This window comes from Lolium rigidum, chromosome 2, assembly GCF_022539505.1.
Source record: "Lolium rigidum isolate FL_2022 chromosome 2, APGP_CSIRO_Lrig_0.1, whole genome shotgun sequence".
NCBI classification, from domain to species: Eukaryota; Viridiplantae; Streptophyta; class Magnoliopsida; order Poales; family Poaceae; genus Lolium; species Lolium rigidum.
This window is the reverse complement of record NC_061509.1, coordinates 10013137-10022877: the sequence shown is the minus strand read 5'-3', so window position 1 is coordinate 10022877 and position 9741 is coordinate 10013137. Positions and strand designations below refer to the sequence as shown.

The 9741-nt window shown below is 40.4% G+C and overlaps 1 long non-coding RNA gene across 5 annotated transcripts; it reads right to left on the bottom strand.

Annotated features, from left to right (window-relative positions):
• Nucleotides 1-1586: 1586 nt before the first annotated feature.
• On the bottom strand, nt 1587-9219 carry LOC124691268. Of its 5 annotated transcripts, none has more exons than XR_006998885.1 (9): nt 9141-9219; nt 8472-9052; nt 8163-8224; nt 7258-7607; nt 6935-7173; nt 6603-6773; nt 6122-6234; nt 5434-5496; nt 1587-4248 (listed from the first exon to the last, which is right to left on the bottom strand). It is a non-coding gene; the product is annotated as an uncharacterized LOC124691268 (long non-coding RNA). The 5 variants fall into 5 exon arrangements; XR_006998883.1 differs by lacking the exon at nt 6122-6234 and having other exon boundaries at nt 1587-2501; nt 2885-4248; XR_006998884.1 differs by lacking the exon at nt 6122-6234 and having other exon boundaries at nt 8472-8773; nt 8871-9052.
• Between the last annotated feature and the right edge of the window lie 522 nt (nt 9220-9741).

The window sequence follows — 9741 nt, the reverse complement described above, 5'->3', positions numbered from 1 at the left end:
GGCGTATCTTGGTCCAAGACAGCACGGGGACGTCCCCCGGTCGACGTGCCACAGCGACATGTGCCTCGCTGCTTGCAGCAGGCCTGTTCATCGACTCACAAAGCCTCGTTGGCGATGGTGCTTTTTTGGATCTTGCAAAGGTGGAGGCCCGGCGTCTCTTCTTGCGTTCGTCTCGACGGCGTTGGAATTGGACGGCGGCCGCTGGCTACGGTGGTTGCAGGAAACCCTAAGGATCGTTTTGTATTTCTCGATCTTTTAGGATTTTATCTGCAAATTCAGGATAATCATTTTATCCCGGTTTATCTTTTAGTTTCCACATGTGTTGCTTCATGTAACTTGGTGTTTGATTAATGAAATATGTGGTTGCTCTCCAAAAAAAAAAAAAAAATTAGGGGACGGGAGTACCGGTTAAATCTAACCATTGATTCGGAAGGGTACTAAAGTCTTTTTTCCATCAATGAATTTCGAAAGCATACGACCGTCGTCTTCATCGTGCTCGATCGTAACCGCAGCCGCAGCGCCCCTGCTCTATCTTCTCCGCCATGTCCGCTCTGCAGCAGTCGCCTCGCTCGACTTCAATCGCGCGCTGCCAGCCCCTGGTTATTCCTGCCTCCCGGCCGATCTGCCTTCTACATCCGTTGTATGATCGATCTGGTACAAGATAATGGATTTGATGCACTGGATTGTTCTACCATGTGTCCATGTCGTCTGGATCTGAGTTTAGTTTGTAAATTAGTTTCAGAGATTCGGTTTAGTCCTGGCCTCTTGAACGATACCTCGTGCGATTGCCACTGAAGAAAACAAAATAATGACTGAACCCCTAGCGCCGCCTTGCCGGCGCGGCCAGTGTTTGCAGGTCAGCATTGATCGGGATATGTGATGCATGCACAGTTGTCTTTTTAATCGGAAGCATACCAATGAGCGATTGCTCATGATACAGCTAATCTACTCTGTACTGTACATGTCCTACGTAGAAATATACTAATTAATTATCCATATTATAGTCTTACCCTTCAAACCACGGTACTCCGTTAACCACCTGTGGTGGTACTCCAGGATATATTCGTTGGAGTACCAGACGACCTTGTCCACTGGATTCGAATAAATGAATGGTCCACATTTAATTGGGGGTACTGTAAAAGGTCTCAAAAATGAACCAGGAATAGGCACGGATTACTCCAACTAGATTTAGATGTGCGCCTTGGCGCACGACCTCGTGAGACACGTGTATAGTTAGAAAAATGATAATCTTTTTTAGATTTTACAAAACGTATGAACCACGGTAAATTAAAGCACATAAACACGTGTTTATAACTTTATGTGCAACCAGAAAACATTAGAAAACGTCAAAATCATCATCTACATAGGCAGTACATTAGAAAATTGACCTCCAACAAAAAAGCCATACTCATCATATCACCAGCAGCAAGCAGGAATAGGCAGTAAAACAAATGGCATATCGCATTGTTTGGCAAAATGGTAAATTTGGAGTACAGCTTGGGGGTATAAAACCAAGCTAAGCAACAAATCAGGACTGGCACGAACCTTTTTTCACACCAACAGATTAGAATGAAAGGAGTGTAGAAACCACGGTAGCATGTATGTGCCGAATGAAGCTATAATGTTTGAGTACAACCAGAAACTGCTAGCAAGCTCACCATCAGCCATAAGGCTAACAAACAACCAGGCTAGAAGCTCATTGTCCAAACTACGGTAGATTTTACATGAATGGTGAACCAATATGCACGAACTAAATATCAAACATCTCAACTACTGGAACATTAAAAATCTCATGTTTTCTTGAAACTTCAGAAATTTCACAGAGTGATCGGCAACACCATTCACCTTTCTTTACCTGAATCATGAAGGCTGGTCAGTTGAGATGACTATAAAGGTCACTCAGGACATGTTGCCTAATCAAGGATTTTCTAATAGGAAAAGACCACCGGTTCAGCATGCCCTGCGTAACCAACATTAGAATCATCCAGGAGGACCCGAAACAAAGATTGAGTAATCAAAAGATAATTTTGAACAAAATACAGTGCATGTGAATGCAAGTAGTTTCCTAATGAGAACATGAAACATCAAACTGAATTATGAGAGACAATGACTTGGTGTCACCAATCCAAAAGTGGAACTCAATCAAATAATGATATGTGCATATACAGAAGAAAAAGGAAGCATGTAAGATAGTTTCAAAGAAGTTGTAAATCGCATGGACCAATGAGTCTGAATAAAAGAACTAAAAAATCTCACATCAATGATGACTACATGCGCGCTCATATCCTGTATAACTCAAAGATAGAAAACGTAGTTATTGCCATTTAGATGACACCGTACTCAGAAATTTGAGTAGGAAAACTGAATTGTATGTACATTTTTTAACCGAGCCATTAGGATGGCCATGCGAAGGTGTCAATTATCTTACACAACTTGTCCCGCCGCTGCTGCCATGTATCACCTCATTCTTTCTCCTCTTCACACCGCCATTGTAGGAGCATCTACACGGAATTGAGCAACACTACAGTATGTCAATACCATGATGATACCTATGAAAGGAATACAAAAATAGTAGTAATAATATATCCAACATGCTGTTATGGATTTTCATATGAACTTTTCATATGAACCCATTTTAAATGTAGGCTAGTAGAGGGCAAGAAAAAGCACACGAAAGAAATAATCTATAAGAAATTGAAATTACTTTCATTTGATTAAGAACATCTTGATTTCTTTTTTCTCCCCTTATCAGTATGTTAGAAATGAGTGATTATAACGTTAGATAAGTTTGCAAATCCTGAAACCGATGAGGAGCATCCAAGTTTAAAGTTTCTAAAATACAAGGCTATGAATCAACCTCAACAACGGAGAACATAATTATTACCTTCTGTTTGGTTTCAAGAAATTCCATTTGCAGCTGAATTTCTTTTCTTTTTTGCATACAGAGTTAGTTGAGTATGAGCATTTGAGACAAACATGCATTTACCAGTTTGGTTTGACAGTAAAATTGGCAAGAACAAGACACCGAGCTGAATAAAAATCTTGGTTAGACCATGAAATGGGGGAGGAAAGTAGCCCTTCATCTCGAGGGAATTATTCCAGAGGACGACTAAAATCCGCAAATAAAAAACTGAAGAATGATGCAAATTAAAATCAAAACTGTGAAAATACCACAGGGCCATTTACATACAAAAATAAGCTAAAAATACCCCAAAACATTGTATCCATAATGTACTCAACAGGTGTAGAGCACAGGTGTATCAAAAATTTATTAAGGTGTAGAGAACAGGTGTATCAAAAAATTACTAAGGTGGATAGTCCTAGGGTTCTGAAAAATGGAATGAAAATTGAATATCCCAATACAAATAACACTACTATGCATTACATCGACAAAATAGAAATCAAGATTAGTAAGATTAGTAAGATTTACATGAAACTCTAGATACATATTTCAGACCAGTTAATTTTACCATCAAGAGGTACTAATAAATCAACTCAGAAGATCAACTCATAGAAGTCCAGGCACTCGGCAAAGAAGAATGAAATGTATGCACATAGTTGAATCCCGGCAATGAGGAATGATACCCCGGTCTTTCGCACATATAATCATTTTGTAATACACTTCATCATAAGCTAATTATATTTAGGAATCATAAGCATTTCCTCCATCCTGTGTAGACTAAGCTGTGTCACGTAATTTTGGACAGAGGGAATACACCATCTCTTACAGTACAAACCCAATGTACAAGAAAGCTTAGTCAACAAAAGCCATTATATCTATGAGTGTTTTAAGTAGTCGGCAAGATGTAGAGAATATAGGGATATATAATATTAAATAGTAATGAGGTCATATATACATACATGAGATCTATGAGTGTTTTAAGTAGTCGGCAAGATGTAGAGAATATAAGGATATATAATAGTATTAAATAGTAATGAGGTCCTATATACATACATGAGATCTATGAGTGTTTTAAGTAGTCGGCAAGATGTAGAGAAATAGGGATATATAATATTAAATAGTAATGAGGTCCTATATACATACATGAGATCTCAGGTAGATGGCTTCAACGCAACTGTAAGCATGAATGACCACAGAGCGTACAGTTCATACATATATTATATAATCCCAGCAAGAAAAATAACTAACGACATTATATGAGTACACATAGGAGAGTTAATGCTCGGCGAAGATGGTTCCCGATCCAAGCTGTAGAAGGGTGGCAGTGGCGGTTGACTCCAGGAGATCTGCAATGGGACAGTGGGTGGGGAAACGGCGAGAGAATAGAGACATTGAAAAGAAAAAAAGAAAATGGAGAGACCAAATATAGTGAAATTCTTAGGTTAATCTTTCAGGCTGCAAGTAATTAAATCCCAATACATATCAGCCAATGTATACTACTTATATGAGAGATAGTTTCTTCCACTACTCTCTCATACTAAACATTCAGAAGTCGCAAGCACATCTAGAACCATGTATCTTCTCTGTTACCGCCTCACTGGTGCTGACATTAGAGATCTTAGTTGTTGAACTTCGGTGTCGTTTTTATGGCGTAAAGTGTTTTACAGCGATCGACCCCCTTCATGACATTATAATGCTTATCACGTAAGCTTATGGCATATGACATCAAGTTAAATTAGCACTAACTGAGTTGTACATGACTACATGGTTACCTGGTTGCCCATGCCGTAGAGAATACATTAGTAGCAGTCTATCTACAACCTACTATGTAAGTAGCAAATCTATTAAAAAAATGGTGCGTAGCAGCAGCCAGTACAATACATGTACATTTATAAACTCGTAGCAAAGAGTACAGAAGAAACAAAGCAAAAACAGAGACTGGCAGGGGAGGAAGAGCAAGGAGAAGGATGTCATATCCTGATTGAAACCTAGTACGCCATGGTGGCTTCCTCGGCAGCCCTGATTGAAACCTAGTACGCCATGGTGGCTTCCTCGGCAGCTCGCGGATCCGGAGTTCAAGGAAGAGCTGAAGCCGGAGAGGAAAGGGGCTGGCGGGCGGAGGGGAAGGGGAAGGGGCCGCGGAAGGATGGGACCCTGGCAGGGGCGGAGGGGAGATGGTGCGGATACCGGAGCTACTGCCGTTGGCTGGTTGCCGGAGAGGGCAAGGTCGAGGTACGCGGCTAATTTCCCCCCGCCATGGGTCGATACCCATGAATAAGTTAGCAGCTCAAGATACCATTGTCTGTCTACGGTTACTAAAAACAACCATATAATGGGTAAGACTTTCTATCATTCACCTTAGAGAAATTGGCAGGATAGCTGAACCACGAGCTCATGCATTCAATCATCACGGTTGCGGAATAAAGAACAGAGAAATTCAGTGTGAACCAACCGGAAGAGCAATATAAAACTGAAGGTAATTGATCTTTTGCAAGAAAGTAAAACTTTGGAAGAATAAAGCGCAAAATTACCCTGCAAAGAGGATCGATTCTTCATCTTTCTGAACCTATCAACACATCATCTCCACTCTGAATCTGCAATGTACTCTCCATTAATACCATGAGAGCATCTCTATGTTATTCAAAGAATTGCTATGCAACATGTGGTAATTACAAATAAAAATATACAAACATATAGGGTTGTACAAGGCTTTAATAATGAGCTGTGGGGGTTTTCGCTACAGTAGAAAGTTTCTGAAAAAGAGGTTTGCACAAGCTTACCAAATTCCACCGCAAGCGTAAAATATAAGACATTTTGGTGATATAAAATAGCCAACTAAAACATCTTATATTTGTTACGCAGTTAGTAGTATCTATAAGTGGCAGCTGCAATTTAATCCGACGCGGTGTCTAATCTAGGTGGCTGGCAACAGCTTACTTTACACAAGGCTAGGAACATCACGATGTACTAAGATATCAAGTTATTTAGACAATGTCAAGTCATCTACATAGGCGAGGTAAAAGCTAAAGAAGGATTAATTAGATAGATGAATAACAGAGACAAAACGTGCAGAAAACTGTCAATTCCGTGGAAATGTGTGCTCCTTAGACTAATCACCCGTCACGAATGTGAATACATGGCCCGGTTAGCAGGAAGCAATATCTAGAGGGGACTCAAATTAAATAAGGAAGTGTTTCCACTTCAAGTAACAATGACTACCTAAAACAACTATATAGTGTTCTGTCATCACAGAGATTGCAAATGGGGTCATATGCATGCCAGTTGGTTGTAGTAATATCACTGGAAAACCACATAACGGGACTTTCCTGCCCCTGTAAGAATTGGAGACCAGAGAAATTGTTTTTATCAAATAAACATAGTGTTCTTGAAATATAATTGCAAAACACATAATGGAACTTATCTGCCTCTAAAAATTGGAGTTTTCAAATTAATCCGCTTTATTATCAAATAAACATGGATACCTAGTAGGAAGCACTGATGATACATGTGTAGGCAAACACCATATGTTCAATAAAAGTAAGACAGGCTACTCAAGGAAGAAGTTATGTCTATTTCAACGGAACTGTAAATGTATTTACATCAAAAGTAAGACAGACTACTCAAAAAATAGGCACAATATTACTGCAATGGTGACGGGGAAATGAAGCAATGGACAATCACATAAAAGAGAAAAGCTGACCTTCTCTAAGTTATACCATCTAAAGGTGTGATAGATCTCCAAGTGCCACTTTAGGGTAATTTTTACTAAAATAATCTGCACGATGCAGAACACCGAGTGCCAGATCTTGTCCTCTTACAGGCATAACACAAAGTATGCACTCAGATAAGCATAGTGTAAATAGAGAAATTTCTGCATGACAACATGCCATCAAACAAAGAAATCAAATCATCTGGAAGTCAGTAGCGTAGAACCACTAATGAAAATTAAATTAAAAGCATGAAGGTAAGATGATGTTAAATGTTCATGCTCATACAATAGCCACACACAAATCATGCTATTTGAAAGCATACCTTTAGACGAAAGCTGGGTTGTATTTTCCAATACATGTTAGAAGGAAAATAAGTCCAAATATTGCATTGTAAGTTTTTCTCTTATCTTGAAAGCATTAGAATAGAGCCAAGAATATAGTCGGCACGATTGCACAACTTCTAGTTATTAGCGCCGTCATCCATATCTTTAATTTCAGATTCAGAAATCAACCCACTATGAACTGTCCAACATAAGTTCCTTCTTGTGCTACTATGCCTGGCTGTTAATAGACCAATCAGATTTAATATTTTAAACCAATGGTATAGGGAAACTCATGCATAAGAAGAAAGTAACCATGGCATACCCGCAAGTAGGGTTGCAACGCGGCAGGACATGCGGGGCGGATTCCGTTCCAAATAGTACAATTTGCTTAGACTAAACAATGATATGGGCGATCCTGCATTTGCAACCCTACCTACAAGCCACACATCTAGCAGAGCATTTCTTATTTATTATTCCCACCAATCATTATATGAGGAAAGAAAGAATTGTAGATCAACTAATAGAAACTGAAAAAAATCCAACCAACCAGCAAGGAAGAAAAACCTCACCCCTTGCAGCAACTAAACACACTTTCAGCTTCTCCAATTCAATTAGAAGCTTGCAAGGCACAGGTTCAGCATAGCACTATTCTCTTGTACTCCCATGTCATACCTGAACAGACATAGCAACATTGAAAACTCAAAATTCACCTAGCCACCAACCAAAAATAAAAGTTTGTACATCACAGTTGTAGAAAACACCAAAACAAGATGAATGAAATTGCGCCGACCACCGGTATCACTTCACCAGGAGGTAACAACACTGGCCTTGCATGAGAATATCGTCAATCGAAATATAATTGCTTGTAGTTTACTTATTAATTATGCACCATACTCTGTAGTAAAACACGGTAAGATATGCTTTTGAAAACTGCATAATAATGCTATCTTGTTGTGCATCTAAAATCTGAAACTTTTCACTGTACTTTCTCGTTCTAGCTAAACGATAGCGAACTGAATTTGCTCTTACTAAAACACTAATCTCTTCTCATGTACTCCTATCAGTTAAGACCAGATGCTTTACTTCGTTTTAGATAGTTAAAGAGGATTATAAAGGATTATACATCCATAGTGAAACTTAAGCAAATGAAAGAAGAGTTACAAAACAGAATCACAAAGCCAAAAGAGAAAATTAGGACGAAGTGATCCTGATCAGTGCAATCCTCACCTCTCACTTGACCATGCTCCTGTGTCGTCGACTCTTATAATTATCATCCAAGATTCCTAATCCTATATATATCATAAATGAATGTAGAAGAGCCATAAGCAATGATAGGTATCAACCAAGAGCAAGATAACTGAACAATTTAATAGAAGAAATCAAAAAAAAATGTGGAAATTACCTAATCTGTTATTTAATTTATGTCAGTTAAAGAAAAGTTTGCCTTCTGAAATATATTAATCCCCAAATTAATTTGAACAATCATCCAAATCTCACACAAGAAATGAAGTAGAGATGAGAGGAGGAAGGAGTGACCTGGAACTAAGCAAGGAACAAAGCAGGCCTATGAGCATGGGCACATTCCTAGTACGTGCAAGTGTCCCCGAGCATGCCTTTCTCTGTTTCTTCCCTGCAAATAATAGGGGCACATGAACCGAGACCTTCATAGCATCAAATTCTCAATTTAGCAGCAGAAACTAAATATGTAGTCAAAACATCTCTGATGGTAGTGATATATGTGAGTACTGATCAATTAGGAATGCAAAGAGCACTGTTATGGCTTCTCTGAGTCCTTCCAATATTAGTTCAGTTCAGAGTCTGCATTATCTGTTCAAAAGCTGCAATATTAAAAGAACAACTTCACATATTTAAGAAATATGTATGTCATGTAAATTGGAAATCAATTAGAGCGTAGTCAGGCTTTAGTGGCATCACCTGAATAAATTCATGTGTAATAGCACTATAAGCAAATTATTTCATAGCATGTACAGAGAGCATTCAAGATCCTGAAGTTTCTTTACCCATGTCGATGCCAAGATCTCACATGCCAAATTATATCATTAAATCGCCAGAGTAACCACTAACATGACCTAGAGTAGTCAGTCTCTTCTCCTTTTCTGCACCAGCACAAGCATGACCATGAGCAAGATGAAAGTTTGTGATTTTAGGTCTCGACACAGCGAGGGGGTCAGATCGGGATCTTACCTTTGCGGTTGAGCTCGATGCGAACAAAACGAAGTTGTGGATGAGATCCTCCATCTCCAGCGCCGCCGCCCGACCGTCGCCGTCCGGGGCCATCGTGTCCTCCGGTCGGCCGCCAAATCCCGACGAGACGAAGTTGAGGAGGAGATCCTCCATCACTAGCGCCGCTTGCATCCTTGGACGTCGCCCTTCCATCTCCATACAGGTCCGCCGTGGCCCCCGGTCGGCCTGAAAATCCTGCCCCTTTTGCCACCTGAAACCCTAGTGCCTTGGGTAGAAGGTCCGGTGGCAGAGGAGCTAGAGGGCGCGATGGTGGAGGAGCCAGCCGTCGGGGGCATAGCCAGCTGGGTGGAGAAGGCGGGGAGGCGGCCGGCGGTTGGCAGAGCAAGGGGTGGGAGGAGGAGGGCCGGGTGGAGAAGGAGAGAGGATTGGGGGAGAAAGAGAAGATACGGATTGGGGAGGATTTGCCCGCTGGCTGGGTCTGTCTCACCTAGCAGCCTCACGTGACCCATCCTAAACTTACCCAATACAATGACGAGTGGACCCAAACAAACGTGGGTCCTGTGTGCAGCTGCAGGAGGGTAGAACACCGCCGTTGCATCAC